The sequence below is a fragment of the Globicephala melas genome, chromosome 1 (genome assembly GCF_963455315.2).
Source record: "Globicephala melas chromosome 1, mGloMel1.2, whole genome shotgun sequence".
NCBI classification, from domain to species: domain Eukaryota; kingdom Metazoa; phylum Chordata; class Mammalia; order Artiodactyla; family Delphinidae; genus Globicephala; species Globicephala melas.
This window is the reverse complement of record NC_083314.1, coordinates 170,077,534-170,094,884: the sequence shown is the minus strand read 5'-3', so window position 1 is coordinate 170,094,884 and position 17,351 is coordinate 170,077,534. Positions and strand designations below refer to the sequence as shown.

Here is a 17,351-nt window from a genome sequence, read left to right as displayed (position 1 = left end):
CAAATTGATTTTCAAATTGTTAAACAAAATATAACCAAGAACAGCCCTCCAGAATGCCACTAAAAACAACCCGTCTAGATAAACATCAATCCATTAATCAGTACTTGTATATCCTTTGCATGCAAGCCAGCCCCAAATTTTCTTTGTCTTAGGATCACATGAGAAAATGTTAAATACCTAATTTTAGCACGTAAGACATATTACCTTTGTAGCATATTCCTGATACCCCAGCCTAGGAACCTTTTCAAAAACGAATTGCCCTAATATACATCGAAGTGCTATATATAGAGTAATTACCCCTGGATGGTATGATTTTTTTCCTTTGTTTTCTAATATTTCAATAACAAACTTGTACTGGTTTTACAATTTAAGTAAAATCACAGCAAAACTTAAAGAAAAAAAAATTATCAGTTAGCTTGAGTTACTCTTAGTGATTTCTACGGTCATCCCTGCGTTCTTATCCTTCGCTCAATCAGGTTTAGAATTTTACCAGAGATCACTGTCAAGTTTCCAATGATACCCTCAAGCCCATGTGACCTAGAGGTTAACTCCAGATAAATCAAACATCTCTACAGAGAGAATTAGAATTTGACTCTGCCTTCAAAAAAAATATGTCCAGAAACCATTCCTTTCTGGCTACACAGCACTGCCACCCTAGTCTGAGCCACCACCATCCCTGCCCTAACGAAGGCGAAAGCTTCCTACCTGGTCTCCCTGCTTCCGCTGATGCCCACTTTACCCCACCTTCCACAGTCTTGTTCCCCAAGAGCAAACAGAGTATAAGCCTTTTAAAACGTAAGTCAAATCATGTCTCTCCTCCACTGTCCCCTCCCCAGTGGCTCCCATCTCGCTCAGAATAAAATGCACTCCAGGGACTTCCCTGGTGGTCCAGTGGTTAAGAATCCGTCTTGCAATGCAGGGGACGCTGGTTCGATCCCTGGTCAGGGAATTAAGATCCCACATGTCGCGGGGCAACTAAGCCCACACACCACAACTACAGAGCCCATGAGCTCTGGAGCCAGCGTGCCACAACTAGAGAGAAGCCCATGCGCCACAACTGGAGAGAAGCCCACGCACTGCGACGAAGAGCCTGCACACCGCAACAAAAGATCCTGTGTGCTGGAACTGAGACCCAATGCAGCAAACAAACAAACAAACAAACAAACATTTTTTTAAATAAATAAAATCCACTCCAAAGGTCTTACCCCCGCTCTCAGGCCCTAGGTGATCTGAGTCCCATTACTTCTCTGCTTTCATCCCCTACTGCTCTTTCCCGACTAACTCCACTCCAGCACACTGGCGGCCCTGTCGGGACTTGGACAGAACAAGCCACACTGATACCTCAGGGCTTTTACATTAGCTGTTCCCTCTGCCTGGGATGCTTTTCTCCCAGGTATTTCCCTGGGTGTGTTCCTCACTTCTTTCAGATCTTGGCTTAAAATATCACCTCATCAGAGGACTTCCCTGATGACCTTACATAAAGTAACAATCGCTCAGCTCCCCATCACTCCCTATTACCACCTTACCCTGCTGTTGGTTCTTCTGAGAAACTATCACCTATGGGTGTTGTTTATTTATCTACTTATTTATTTACATCTAGCTATTCATTTTTTAAAATATTTCTACCCATTAGAATATAATCCTTGAGAACAAGGATTTTTTCCCTGTTTTGTTTAAGGCTGGACACTTAGCTCCAAGAACCGTGCTAGCCACGTGGTAAGTGGTACCATCAGAACATAAGTCCCAGTATATAGCAAAACACTCTATGTATAAGAGGTATGTGTAATAAATTTTGTTGATGAAAATGATTACTGCCCCCTCCCAAATTCACCAAGTATATTGAAAAAACATTGGTGCTCCAATAAAGAGAGACTAAAGTACCCTCAGAAAGATCAATGAACAAATGAATACTGGCTGCCACCCCACCCAACCAAAAATGAATTTCATTATCTACCCAGTTCCCTGGGGTAGGAAAAATCCTCCAGGGAAAGGAACAGAACAAGAAACCTGAACCAACGAACAGGGCAAGAATTTGCCTCAAAGTTTCCCACTCCCTCAAGAAGAGCCTGTCCCAAACTATGCCTGTTTCCAGGAGGGGTTCCCATGAGAGTGAGAGGTCTTGCTAAGATTCCTTTCCTATGTCCAATCACTCCTACGCCTAGAACCCATTTCCCAGACTCATTCTCTGGTTGCCCCATTGCTCCTCCTTCCCAGAGAACCTTGTTCTAACTATTAAACAGCTACCGCTGGTGACCAAGACCACTAGGTCCTCTGGCCACTCACTGCTCTAGTTTCTTCTATTTCATTAGTACTCTCCACTGCCTCAGTCAACAACACCAATAAGATACTGGCATACACAATCCGGAAAGGGCTAGGAAAAGGAACTAGCTGTCAGTCACTGCCTCAACCAAAAAGTAACTTTCAAAAAATAAAAATAAAAATAAATAAATAAATAAATAAATAAAAAGTAACTTTCACAAAAGAGAAGCATTATAGTGCAATGAAAATAACCCAGGTTTAAAATCTAGTCCTACCATCTACTACTTGTATGAACTTGGAGAAGTCATTTGACCTCTCTAAGCTCACTTCCTTGTGGTGAAAATAGCAGCACTGACCTCATAGTGCTGGTGTAAATATTAAGGGAGATAATGTCTGTCGAACAGGACTATGCCTAGCATATAGTAAGTGTTCAGTAAATGGTAGATAGGCCTATTTCTGAAGGTTGGCTGGGTGGATTGAATGAGAAAACATGTGAGGTACTTAACACAGTACTTGGTTCAGAATAGGTCATCAACAAATACTGACTTTCCTCCCTCTCTTGTAATGGTGGTAAAATTGTAGAGACTTCAGAAACCACCCAATCCTATCAGTGTGGCTCTACAACATTGTACAACATACTTACCATTTAGGTAATTTAGGCTTTCTGTCAATGCTTCTGGCTGCTCCCCTGATGCTTGTTGTCTTGGCAACAGTCACTCACTATCTTTTAATGGCAGTTGCCTCTTGACCTGGAGAGAATATAAACAGAAGGGAAAAGATAGGTAAAACATGAATTGCACCAAGACTGGGCTGACCCAAAGGCCTCTCCCAAAGACCTTCACATACACTGCAGTGTCAGAAAGAGATAAGGGAGAATCTGCGTGCAGATCCTGACTCTGAAGGAAGCTGGCTATCTCTCTCCTCAGGGGAGAGAGGGAGTTTGGCTCTAGGAGACTTCCCCTTTCCTACTGGATGATATGGTCCCAGGATAGACTACATTGTTGTTCCTGAAATTAACAGACCTATACATTCCCCAACAGTCTAAAAATTCGTATGACAGCTTACATTCAGGAAGGATCTCAGAAATCAACTAGTTAAATGCCCACATTTTAAGGAAGGAAACTAAAGCCTGGAAAGGCTGAGTCACACAATTGCTTAGGGCTAAAGCTGGGATTCTACTAAAAATAAGATGTTCTGGAATATGCGTGAGGAAAAAAATAATAAAACCAAACATCTGTGAAGTATCCACCACACCCTGGGCAATATGTTTTATGTTTTACACCAGACAATAACACAATAATGTTACCCCCTTATAGATGAAGAATCTAAATTTCAACAAGTCAAGTGACTTGTCCAAGGTCTCACAGCTTGTGAGTAAGTGACAGGCAGGGTTTAAACCCAAGTCTGTCCAACTACAAAAAGCCAAGTCATCATGCTGACTCTCACTGGGGTGCCTTCTAGACTTGGTCCTCAAAACAGCCCTGAACTACTCAATATCAATTAGAACAAAAACAGAGCCTGTCTGCAAACTTTACCCCTGGTTTTGTAATAAACTTTCTCCAGGGGGGCTGAAAAGCCTCCTAACCCATTGAATCTTACCCCTAACATTGGAGAAGAGTAAATGAAGGTGGAAGATCTGGGTCAAACTTCTGTCCATCCCAGTCCTGAGGAAGAACAGAAAAATGGCTTCTAAGCTAGTGGCAAAACTAAAGCTTTTGTACATCGTCTTACACTCACACTATCCCCCTCCTTTCATGACAACTGCCCATCCCTCTCTTATATATCCCACAGACCACCCTGTGACCTCCTTCCCAGGCTGTTGGTCCCTTTTTTTTGCGGTACGCAGGCCTCTCACTGTTGTGGCCTCTCCCGTTGCGGAGCACAGGCTCCGGACGCGCAGGCTCAGCGGCCATGGCTCACGGGCCCAGCCGCTCCGCAACATGTGGGATCCTCCCGGACCAGGGCACGAACCCGTGTCCCCTGCATCAGCAGGCGGACTCTCAACCACTGCGCCACCAGGGAAGCCCTGTTGGTCCCTTTAATCCAATTTCCACACCTCCACCACCAACCACGTAACATACATACAGATACAGAATCTACCCCTACCTCCATCCTCCTAGGGAGCTAGAAAAGGCTAGAATTAAGATGAAGAAGTAATAAAATGATAGCTTTTTAAAACTGGCTTTAAAAAAGACGAAGGCTTGAAGCCTCAAGCCAGTTAAGACCTAAGAGAGAAGAATTATTGATAAGCAATGAAAACAGCTAGAAAAAAGGATCTGTACCAGGGGCAGCACCCAAGGGATGGCTTGGGTGGGCATGGCAGAAGCTTTAGCTCTCTCTCCCCGCACCACACACTTCAGAAAGACAATCAGTCTACGCAGACTAAGTGTGGTTGCTATTCAAACAGCATCAGGACTGGCCCACAGACCTTCTGCCCTGCCCCTCCACCCACCTTACACACACACACACACACACACACACACACACACACACACACACACACACACACACACACACACACACACACACACACACACACACACACACACACACACACACCTTCCTTTGCATAGCCTAGAACCTTTCCTACATAAAAATTCTAAACTCCTAACAGTGACAGCAGCACCTCTACTGAAAGCTGCTGCCCCCTCCACCTACTGCCAAATTTGCTGGCATAGTAATAAAGCCCAGGAGCCTATTCTCTTCAAAACAGGATGGAATACATTGCCAAAAATCAAACAAACAGGAACTCCAGATGATCCTGATTTGTTTTCAACTATCACACAGCCTTTCCTTATTTCTAAGGGCAAATGATTTCTTTCCTTTGCTTCTGAATGTCATTTACTTCTTGCATCCTCAGTGTCCTGGTCCTCTGTCCCCAGAGACAAAGGATGACTGTAAACTCCTCAAACTCTGTAGTGCTGCCCCTTCAGAGCCTCTCACCCCAGCGGATCTGGCGGTGATAGTGAGGGTTCTGTGTGCATGTGCTCTCTGTCTAGAAGAAGAGATAACAGGACCCTTACAGATCACGGAAGAGCCCAACTGCCTCATCTTCCAGAGGAGAAAATGAGTCCCAGCAAGGAGAAGAGACTGGCCCAAGGCCGCAAAGCTGGTTGAAGTGAACCCAGTTGAGTCCACCTGAGATAGTTCACAAGCCACATTAAGGAAATGCATCAGTCCATCCTCATTTGATTGAAGATTAAAGCTCTCTTACTCTCTGGGCTCGGACCTAGGTTGCGGCGACATGGCTAAACGCACCAAGAAGTTCAGAATGGTGGGTAAATATGGGACCCATTATGGTGCCTCCCTCAGGAAAAGGGTGAAGAAAATTGAAATCAGCCAGCACGCCAAGCACACTTGCTCCTTCTGTGGCAAAGCCAAGATGAAGAGACGAGCTGTGGGCATTTGGCACTGTGGCTCCTGCATGAAAACAGTAGCTGGTAGTGCCTGGACCTACAACACCATTTCTGCCGCCACAGTAAAGTCTGCCATCAGAAGAGTGAAGGAATTGAAGGACCAGCAGAAGCACCACCATTTGAAACACTGCAGCCTAAATGGGTTAATTTATGTAACAAAAAAAAAAAAAAAAACTCTCTTAAATGTATATCACTTTTGTTACCAAAACACTTTGATAATAGATAAAAATGCTAGTGGGTAGTTCTGCTTCCAGTACACTCCTCCCACAGATAAACAACTAAACACTCTGAATAAAATATAAAAAACAACTATCTGAAGTGAACAATGGCTGGCAGATTTTAGAAAAGTTAAAAACTGGAAGAAGGGACTGGCAGGGGAAGAATTCCCCATTTTTGGAGCTTTGACCTGAGGGTTGTCCAGCTGAAGATCCAATTAAAAATTAAACCCTAGACTTTCTGTCCAGAAGGCAGAGAGACCAGAGAAGCCACAGACAAGAAGAAGAAAGAAGAGAGCCTGAGATGGAGAGCCTAGGTTCTGTGAGACACTCTGCCCAATCTCCAGCTGACCCCTGAACCATGTCCACATGGGGCAGAGTCCAAGGACCTCAGCTAAGGACAAAAGAACTGGACTGAGATTTGAACTGCCACCCACCACAGGTGAGACAGAACGTGCAATTTTGAGTCTAACCAACTTAACTATCTGCTAAAACAAAAACATCAACAGAAGCCAGAGTCTCCACAACATAACATTCACATGCACCCATGTCCAGGGCACAATCCCAAATTACATAAAGAACTAAAAGAACTAAACCCATTTGCAAGAGAAAAGACAATCAGGAGACGGCAACTCTAAGATGACCCAGATGTTGGAATTATCAGACAAGGATATTAAAGCAGCTATTATAACATCTATTAAAAGCAGAGAAATTGAAAAAAATTTAAGTGGAAATTTTAGAACAGAAGTGCAGGATCTGAAAATTCTCTGAATGGGCAAGCTTAAGAATGGAATGGAGATGACAGAGAAAAGAGTCAATGAAACTTGTAGATCAAACTGAAATAACTGGGTCATCCGCAGTCTCTAGAAAAACCACCCTCAGGCCTTTCACCTAAGTGTATGCAATGATTACTTTCTGTTATCAGAAAAATAGGTATCAGAGAGAACCAGAATGACTAGGAATCACAGAGAAACCATTACCTGCAATTCTTTTGGACCAGGCCACCCCTCATCTACTAATTAACTCTTTCAAATATAAGCAAAGAAGAAAGTATAAAGGTAGAAAATGAGAGGGCAGGATAAAAATGTACACCTGAGATAACCATAATATCCAAAGTCCTAAGAGTCAAATCTAGTGCCCCACTGTGCGTACTGAGAAGCAAGGAGATCGTCATGTTTTCCCCTATAATTGCTGAGGTAGCATTCTCAGGATTGTTGGCGAAAAAAGCCAGGAGGGATTTTTAACATTTTTTTCTGCCCTATGTGGTCTCTTCAACAAAAATCCAACCTGGTAAACAGGCTGCTAGCAGGATGGGGTGGGACCAGTCGGTGGTCTGGAACTGAAGAGTACCAGCAGCTTGGTGAGAGTCAACCTAGTGCCACCTGGATTGGCGAAAGAAGCTAACATGGCACCACCACTGACCAGCGTCCCACACTCAGGTTACCATGTTGGAGTTCAGCTGCAAAAGACACGTGCATTTCTGTAAACCCTGCCTTTTTCTCATGCCCTTCCTCCCCACCCACACACCTGCCCACAGGGAAGAGAATCCAGTGCAAGTGCTCTTTTCTCAAGTCCTGTCATTAATTCTTAAATTGTGTTAATAACAGAGGTTTCAACACTTATCTATGATGGAGGGCTACTAAAATAATGTCTTTCTTTTTCTAATTCTCCCAGGATAACTTTTTACCCATGTACCTCTTAAGATGAGAAGAAGATACTCTTATCCCCCATATGACAGATGAGCAAACAGACTGAGAGACTTGTGACCCTTTTAGGAAAGCTAGAAACAGAGGCAGGACTGGCACCCAATAATCCCATCTCTGAGCTTCAGCGTTTCTTCACCTCACTAAAGAAGCCTTACCCAACACAGACCCAAAAATATAAACAAGATTGCAATTGGAAAGAAAGGACTTAAGAACTTAGTATTAATAAACAATTGATAAGACTCATTTGTGATCAGCATATCTGTGTAAATGCAGGCCCTCAAGGAGGCCACCTGGCTCTGCTGTCTCCTTCCCTAACCAGTAGGTTGTAATTGAGACCAGGCATCCTTGCAATTAGCCCATGTTTGTGGGGTTTAGCAACAGAACCACATGCCTGAGATTGTTGGTTATTCACCTGCTTTAACAAAGTTGGCTGAATCAGAAGAACATGCTGGCTGCCTTTAACCTCTAGAAGTCTATAATTAGGGTATCAAGGGGCCACAAGGATTACAGCAAGTAATGGCAAATGTAGTTAAACAGCAAGTCACAGAAATCACCCTAAGGAGAAAGGAACCAAAGGGCTTTTATTACCTAATTTAATCTTCATGGTAACCTATCAGGAAAATACCATCATGTTTAGTTTATAAATGAGGAAACATTAAAGGTTCGAAGTCACATAGCTGATAAGTGGTAACTGATAAGTGGATCCTCACCTACATATTTCTGCCCCAAATTCTGCTTTCTCCTCTCCATTATACCTCCTCTCTAAGGAATCATCTCTCAGATCTCACCCTCAAAAAAGTCAGTCCTGATCCACAGTCCAAACATCACAAACCTACATGAGGTCGATGGGTAGTTTGTTCGTTTTTTCATTCATTCATTCATTCATTCATTCATTCATTCTAATATTGACTGACCGTGCATCAAGCTCTGGGACAAGCACTGGGGATAAAACAGTGAATAGAAACAGACTGTCTTCGAGGCATTTTGTACAGTACAACAGAAAAGCACTGACTGAAGAATCATATTAAATATAAAATCTATGAAGTACAATTAATAGAAAGTGACCCACTGGGGGAGGTCTAGGAAGGCTCCAATTCGCAGTAAAATGTTCCAAGTAGAAGAGGGAGTACAGTGAGCTTGAAGAACTAAAGTAAATCTGTATAACCAAAGAAGGGAGAACCAATAGACACAAGAGATGAGACTGGAGAGGGCCATACCATGCAGGCCTTTGGAGCCCAAATTATTATTAAACTACCCAAATAATTTAAGTCATTTAAGTGTTAAAAAGATGTAACGTGTGTACATTTCAAAAAGATCACCTTGGCTTTAGTATGGACAACAGATGGAAGGAGGTAAGGATGATGCCAAGAGATCAGTAAGGAGGCTAGTTCTGTGGTCCAGGAGAGATAATAGCTAACAATACTGGGTGCATACAGGGCACTTCCTATGTGCCAGACACTGTTCTAGGTAATTTATATGAATGAATTTAATCCTTGTAACAACTCTGTGAAACAGATACTATTATCAGTACTGAACAGATACTACTATAAAGTTAAGTAATTTAACGAATTCCATGCCCCCGCTTGGTGTCCTCACTTCCCTCATAATCAGTCCCTTGCAAACAACTTTAATTCATTTCTTCATATTCAACTAGTAAAACTTCAATCCTTGTTAAACCAAACTAACAACCTCTCCAGGCCTACACCAAAGCAGCAAAGTTATAAAGTTGAAATAAAGTTGTATCTCTAGAGAAAATATAACTACATTGACTGGTATCATTTTAAATTTACCACCACAAATTTCAAACGGGCCCCCTCAATGCTGCCAGCAATCCTGCTGCATTTCTCTTAGTAGGTTCACTTTTCTATTCCCCCAAAATGACTCTTTCACATCTTTTTCCCTTTCAGTAAGCCTCCAGCTCCCATCAGCTAATGACTTTGCCACCAAGAAGCAACATGAAACCGTCATCTTCCACTCCAAATCTAACAACACACGAGCACTCTGCTTTCCCTACTGCTACAATGAAGACTCTTTGTTAGTATATAAAGTACAAACTTTCATATCTACTATGGATCCAATTCCCTCTTATCTTTTTTTTTTTTTTTTGGCGGTACGCGGGCCTCTCACTGTTGTGGCCTCTCCCGTTGCGGAGCACAGGCTCCGGACGCGCAGGCTCAGTGGCCATGGCTCAAGGGCCCAGCCGCTCCACGGCATGTGGGATCTTCCCGGACCGGGGCACATACCCGTGTCCCCTGCATTGGCAGGCGGACTCTCAACCACTACGCCACCAGGGAAGCCCTCCCCTCTTATCTTCATATGCAGTTATCCCCACTCTCTCTTACATCATCATTTTTCTCTTTACAGACTCATACCCATCAGCATACAAATATGCTTGAGAATGGCACTACTCTTAAGTGTGGTCCACAAACCAGCACTGGCTCACAAACTGTTACCGTTATAGGTACAGAAATTGAGAGTAAGCATACAGACATTTGTGTAGCAAGGTGACATTGCTGCAACATCCAAGCATATGATCAGTGGACTTCTCAAATGGTAGACCAGTTAGTTGGTGAACCCAAATAGTGAGTCACGTGTGAAGTAAGCTATGTACAAATCGTACACAGTACTACCACATGTTGATCCCCGACAGATTAGATCCAGAGGCCACATTTGAGAAGCAAGATTCTAGAATTACCCATCTTAAAAAACAAGACAAAAAAAAAACTGAAATAAACTCTCTTTTGAGCTCACTTCCTCCAGCTGCTCCAGCCCCAACGTCTCTGCTTCTCTTCAAAGCAATACCTCTGGAAGAGTTGTCTACACTCTTCATTTCCTCCCCTCTCATTCTCTCAGTTCACTCCAACCAGGCTTCTATCCTCAACATTCCACTAGAACTGTTCCTCAGGGTCAAAGGCCTCAATATCACCAAATTCTAAGGTCACCTCTTTGACCTCTAAATAGCATTAACACAAATAAACACTCTTTCTCCGTCAAAACACTTTCTTCCTTGGATGCAGGATAACACACTTTCCTGATCTTCTTCCTACTCCTCCCCTGGCTCTCCCTGATTCATTTTTGCTGGCTCCTTCTCCTCTGCTTGACAAGGGACGGTCCTGGACCTCTTTTCTTTATCTGTACCCTTCCTTTCTTTGGATAATCTCATCCAGTACCATGACTTAATATCAATGACTTCCAAAGCTTTTACCTCCAGGACTGACCCCCCTGAACTCCAAAAGGATATCCAACAAGCTACCTAACATCTCTACTTAGACGTCTAATCGACATCACAAATCCATACATTCTCATATGCTTGATGGCCTTCACCTTTTACTCTTCTCTCCCCAAACCCATTCCTCTTCAGATCTTCCCCCATCTCAGTCCACAGCCACACCATTGACCCAACTGTCCAGGCCAAACACCTGGAATCATCCTGGATTCTTCTTTCCCTCACATCCCACATGCAAATCCATCAGCAAGTCCTATCAACTCTACTTCCAAATTTTCTTGAATCTGTCCCTCTGCCCTCTACACTGCTATTAAGCACCCTAGTCCAAGCTCCTGGACTCTCACCCTACCAATTACAATAGCCTCTCCTTAAGCCTCCCTACTACCAACTGTCCCCATTCTCCAAATAATGGTGAATTAATTTCTAAAAATTTAATCAGAACAAGACTCTATCCTGCTTAAAAACAACAAAATCTCTAATGGCTTTCCCATTCACTTAGAATAATCCAAAGTCCTCACCATAGCCTACAAGGCCCTACATGATCTGACCCCTATCTACTTCTCTGGCCTCATTTCCTACCAGGTCCCCTCCTCACTTCCTGTTCCTTGCGCACACACTGTTCATTCTTGCCTTACGGCCTTTGCACTGCTCCCTTTTCCCTTTGTACAGCTGGCTCCTTTCGTTCATTGAAGAGTCAGCTTAAATTTTACCACCTCTATAAAGACTTGATCAGCCGATATAAAGTAGCTCTCACCCGCTAACATATCACCCTGGCTTATGCTCACCTTAGCACTCAACCTTATCTGACAGTTTGTCTATTTGTTTATTGCTCGTCTCTTCCTCCCCACTCCCTGTCTAGCTCATCACTATATCCCCAGGAACTAGAACAGTGCCTGACTGACAATAAATAGATGAGTCTACAGCACAGGGTAGTGATTTAGGCTGGAGACATGCATTTATGAGTCATGTGCACAGAGGTGTGGTTACTAAAGCCAATGGGGTGGATGAGATCACCCAGGCAGAGTGTCCACTATGAGGAGAGGGGACAGCCAGGGAGAGAAGAACATTTAATAGCTGAAGAATAGAGGATGAGCCTGCACAAACAACAGAGAACTATGAGGAAGAACAAGAGAGTGTTATGTCACTGGAGCCAAGAGAAGAGAGTGTTTCCAGAAAAAAAGGGCGGCCAACAGTGTTGACTTCACTGAGAAAATTAAAGACGAAAAATATCTGTTGAATTCAGCTTCATGGAGGACATTAGTCACCTTAGCAAGAGGTGTTGCAGTGAAATGATAAGGGCAGAAGCCAGACTAGAGCAGGCTGAGTGAGCAGAGTGAGGCAGTGAGTATAAACAGCTTTTTAGAAAAGTTTGGCTATTTGAAAGTGAAGGTGATGGATTAAAGAGAATGCAGGGCTGAGGAAGCAGAGTTGTTCTGTCTGTTTCTGTTTAATGGGTGCACTTATCAGAGTACTGCTGCACTCACAAGCTGCAAGTCACCCAAAGGTCTCACACCCTCACACCCAACTTAGGATGCCATTTCCCTTGGACTGATTCCTAAATGCCCAGAGTATCTAGAAGTTTCTGTTTACATGTACATCTCACCTCCCTTACTACATACAATGGAAGATAAAAACACCCTTCTATATTCTTTCACTTGGTGCTGTCAAGACAGAACACTGGGCTTTCTTACTAAAGGGCCTGAGTTTAAAAGGTTTTCTGCTGCTATTTTAACTTCAAGGCATATATGGGGATCACTGTTATTTCTACCCCAACAAGAAGCTTTTTTTCCATTTTATAGCCCCTAGGGCACTTCCCTTTGTCTCCATTCCACACTCCCTGTCCACCCTGCCTGCTTCCCAGGCAACACACTATAATGGCAACGGTCTTGGGAGTGAGAGAAGCTGGGTTCCCACTATAATTCAGTCACATATCAGGTTAGGTGACTAAACTTCACAATCTCAGTGTTTTCAAGTGGATACAGAGATTATAATATCTAAACTTCATGGGGGTGTTGTAAGGGCTATATGAAAATATACATTACGTGCCTAAGCACATAAGGCCTAGCATAAAACACATCCTATAAATGTTAATTCAATTCTCTTCTCATTACCATTCTGATTAAGCCTTACATCCTCTGCACAAGTTTATTTAGTGTCTTTTTTCCCTCTGTCTATGTTGTACCAGGAAAAGGAGAGGAACCTTGAGAAATTAACTTGCCCAGTTCCAACCGAAAGAGTTTTAAAGAAGTACTAAGAGAGGTGGATGGGTGGGGCCAGAGGTGTAACCAAGCAGCATCTGAAAGGGCAGGGAGGAGTCCACAAACAGTCAGGCTCCCTGCCAGGTTCTCCTGGGTCCCCCTCCAAGTTCCTTCTTTGCAGCTAAGGCTGTGTCTCTGTATCATGCTCTTTTAGTAAGTCATGCTTGCCAACAAGTCTCAAGTCAATGTCTTCAGTATTAAAAAAAGCAAAACAGCACTTATACTCACACACATACTGGGCTGTACAAAGGGCAATGGAGTCCTGAGTTCTAGTCTTGACTCTCCAATTTATTAGTTCTGGACCCTTGTAGGATTATTCTAATTCTCTTACTCAGAGAAACTCTTACTCAAAGTTTCTTCATTTGTAAGACAAAAATAACAATCTGTCTTCACTACAAGACTGAAAGGATCAAATGAAATAATGTATGTGAAAGTACTCTGCACACTATAAAACATGGTTATTGTTATATTATAGGTATACAAAGCAGTTACACAGTCTACGTTTGGCCAGTTTCGGTGTAAGTTTGACTGAAAAAGTCCCCAGCTCTGGAGTACTCTATACTATGACCCAAGGCTACCTATTTCCAACCCAAGTCCCTCTGTCCCTGGCAGCTGAAAAATTTATATTCTAATTCCACTTGATTCCCTTATCTTAGCAAGGTTTCTTGAACTTCTCTGGCTAAGTGGCTCCATGTCCCCAAAATGGTAAAGACCATGACACCTGATGATCTCTAAGGGCCCTTTTGGCTTGGACATTCTAAGCCTCTCTATCCTATACTCTCAAAGCACTTTGTCTCCCTACTTGAGCAATTTCCACTCTACTTTGCATTATAGCTTTATCTTATATTATCTCCTAAGGAGAGAGCAGAAGGTTGTCTTAAATGAGTTTTATATTCCCCACAGCACTTAACATGGAGCTCTGTACATAGAAAGTACTCAAAAAGTATTGGCTGAATTGATTTATTGCTGATTTCTCATTTTTTGCACTTATTGTCCATACCACACAATAATTATAGACTATCTTCTTATCCTTTTATATTCCTTTTGTAGCTCCATAGGCCTGGCAAAATGTGAAACACATAGTCTATATTTTTTTAAGGACTGGTGACTGGTTCATTTCTTGATCAAGGTAAAAAAAGCTCAGAGCCAATCAACATATCCTACCTACGATTTTTAACAACTGCCTCTGGTTACTGACATATATAAACATGACATTTATCAGACTGTCACAGGAAACTGTATAACAGTTATTACACGGATAGAGGCAAATGGAATGCAGGAGTTAAAGGCCCTTTTCTCCCCAGTGACATCAATAATGTGGTAAAAAGGCAAATATGTTGACAGCTAGCCATACCTGGACTCTAAGCTCATCTCAGGGAGTGTGGCGGGGGGATCTTCTAAAACGGCTCCCAGGGATGTCCACCTCCTAGTATCCAAGTTCTATGGGGGCTCCTCCCTTGAGTGTGGGCTGGACCTAATGACTTACTTCTAATGAAGAGAATATATGGCAAGAGTTATGAGATGTCACTTCTGAGATTAGGTAGAAAAGACTGAATTTTTTCTTGTTGCCTCTCTCTTGCTCTCGCCACCTCTTGCTTGCTTTGATGAAGCTAGCTGCTATGCTGGAGAGGTCCGTGTGGCAAGGAACTGAAGGTGGCCTCCACCCACCAACCGGCAAGGAACTGAGGGCCTCACTCCCATGTCCTGGAGGAACTGAATCTTACCAATGACCACTGAGAGAACTCTGAAGCTGGTCCTTCCCCAGGCACACTGGAGGTGAGCAAGTCCCTCCTGTGAAATTTTTGATGTGATGTTGTGGGTTTTTTTAAATTTAAAAGCTGTTAACTCTTAAAGATACATACCAAAATGCTTACAGATGATACGTCTGGAATTTGCTTCAAAATAATACAGGAGGGCTTCCCTGGTGGCGCAGTGGTTGAGAATCTGCCTGCCAATGCAGAGGACACGGGTTCGAGCCCTGGTCTGGGAAGAGCTCACATGCCGTGGAGCAACTGGGCCCGTGAGCCACAACTGCTGAGCCTGCGCGTCTGGAGCCTGTGCTCGGCAACAAGAGAGGCCGCGATAGTGAGAGGCCCATGCATCGCGATGAAGAGTGCCCGCCGCTCGCCGCAACTGGAGAAAGCCCTCGCACAGAAACGAAGACCCAACACAGCCAAAAATAAATTAATTAATTAATTAATTAATAATAATAATAATAATACAGATGGGGTTAAGTGAATGAGGGTATAGATGAAACAACATCAGCCATAGTTTATAACTGCTGCAATTGTGTATGGGTACGTGGGAGTTCGTTATGAAGTTTCCTTTCGTTTAAATTTGAAATTCTCTATAACAAAAAGACTTCTTGCAGGGAGGGATGGGCAAAATCCAAGAACCCAAGGGCCCTTCTAAGTTCCGACGATCTACGATCCCACAACACCTCAAATCCTATGCTCTGACCTTCCCTAGGTTTCCTGAACTGAATATACCATTTCAATCCATGCCAGTGACCTACATTATCACTTTCCCACAAAAACTCTGTTGAGCACCCACATCTGATAAGTTAGTTAAAATAAGATTACTTGGACAATTTGGCCCTAGTAGGTGAAGAGAATCGAGTGATACGATGGCTAATTGCTAGAAGGTACTTGGCACAAAGTAGGAGGAACCGCCCTAGGGCTTCCTCATGTAGGAAACCATCACCTGTTGTACTTTATTGTGGCCACCCTTAGGACACACCAGCCTTTGGCCAGTATAGGTATTTTAACATTTCCTCCCTATGCTGTGTACAAACTTAATTTTTTAATCACTTACAGTTTTCTTTCATTATGCCTCAAGTATCTCAATTGGTATGAATGACCTATTTTCTAATTTCCAGTTTTGTTCAGCTAATTAAAAAAGAAAATCTCATGGTCTACAGTTCCACAAGAAAAGAACTTCAACAGGGAAGAAATCATATCTGCTTTTTCTTGTCAGAGTCTCTGATTCTTCGGTTAGAGAATCAATCTTTGAAGTTCCTACTAAACAAGAAGATTCACACAATAAAGTGAAATGAGGATAGACAAATGCAAACTCAGTAACTAGTTCCCACACTCTTCCTTGAGGTACATCACCATTGCTACTGCCACATCCCACTTCTATTGTATAAGATGTCCATGCTCTAATCTGTCATGATAACTTCAATCACCCACACAATATTTATATTCTACCCCCTACCCTTCACCCTCTCTTTATGAATAGTCCTGAGATAATACTGTATCTGAGGGGTTTTCAACTCTGGCTAAATATTAGAAAAACCTGGGGACCTTGCAAAACTATCACTACTGTCTGATAACTGACTCAATTTCTATAAGAGGTCAATGATTCGAAAAAGGCAAGGGATGGGGGAGCAGGGGAAGAGGGACCACTCTAGATGTAAAGAAACTTAAGAAACATAACTTAATGTGTGGACTCTGGGTGGATCCTTATTCTAACAAACTAACTGCAAAGACATTTTTGAGACAATCAAGGGAATTTGATTATGACCTAGGACTTAGATATTAAGGATTTGTTAACATCATTAAATTTCATAATGGCACGGTTATGTGAGAAAATGTCCATATTTAAAGATGCGTATTAAAGTATGTGGGGTAAAATTACATGATATCTGGGATTTGCTTTAAAGTTCTTCAACAAATGAAGCAAATGTAGCAAAATCTTGAAAATTATTGAATCTAGATAGATACATACAGGTTCACTGTATTAGCCTCTCCAGCTTTGCGAATGTTTGAAATCTTCATAATAAAAAAATACTTTTTTTAATGCTGACACCTAGGTACAACTATAAAACTCTTTATCAGCTTCTACCAAAGCTGAGCATATGATCCAGCAATCCTATTCCTAGGTATATATCCAACAGAAATGAGTGCCTGTCTACCAAAAAGACATGTACAACACTAAGAATGTTCATGGCAGCTTTGTCATATAGCCAAAACTGTCCCAAAAGTCCCGTAACAGAATAAATAAATAATTGTGGTACATCCAAACAATGAGCTATTACATACTAGATGAATGAATGCAACATGGATGAATACCAGATATGATACTGAGCAAAAAAATCCAGACCCAAAAAGAGTGCATGCTATCTGATTCTACTTATATGAAACTCAAGAATAGACAAAGCTAATCAATGGGAATAGAAGTCAGAATAAGTGACTACTTGGGCAGCCAGTAACTGATGAGGAAGAAGCACGAGGGAGCCTTCTGGAGTTTTGGAAATGTTCTATATTTTG

The 17,351-nt window shown here is 42.5% G+C and overlaps 1 protein-coding gene across 5 annotated transcripts in view; it reads right to left on the bottom strand.

Moving 5' to 3' along the window:
* The window catches only part of LUZP1 (leucine zipper protein 1), an 80,952-nt gene that overhangs the window by 25,574 nt on the left and 38,027 nt on the right, over positions 1-17,351 (bottom strand). For 3 of the 5 annotated variants that reach the window (XM_030875364.2, XM_060309790.1, XM_060309798.1), the window contains exon 2: positions 2,903-3,008. The gene's annotated coding sequence lies outside the window, so the exon portion shown is untranslated. Of the gene's footprint in view, positions 1-2,902; positions 3,009-3,858; positions 3,924-17,351 lie in introns of all 5 variants that reach the window. The other 2 variants (XM_030875356.2, XM_060309783.1) reach the window with 1 other exon arrangement.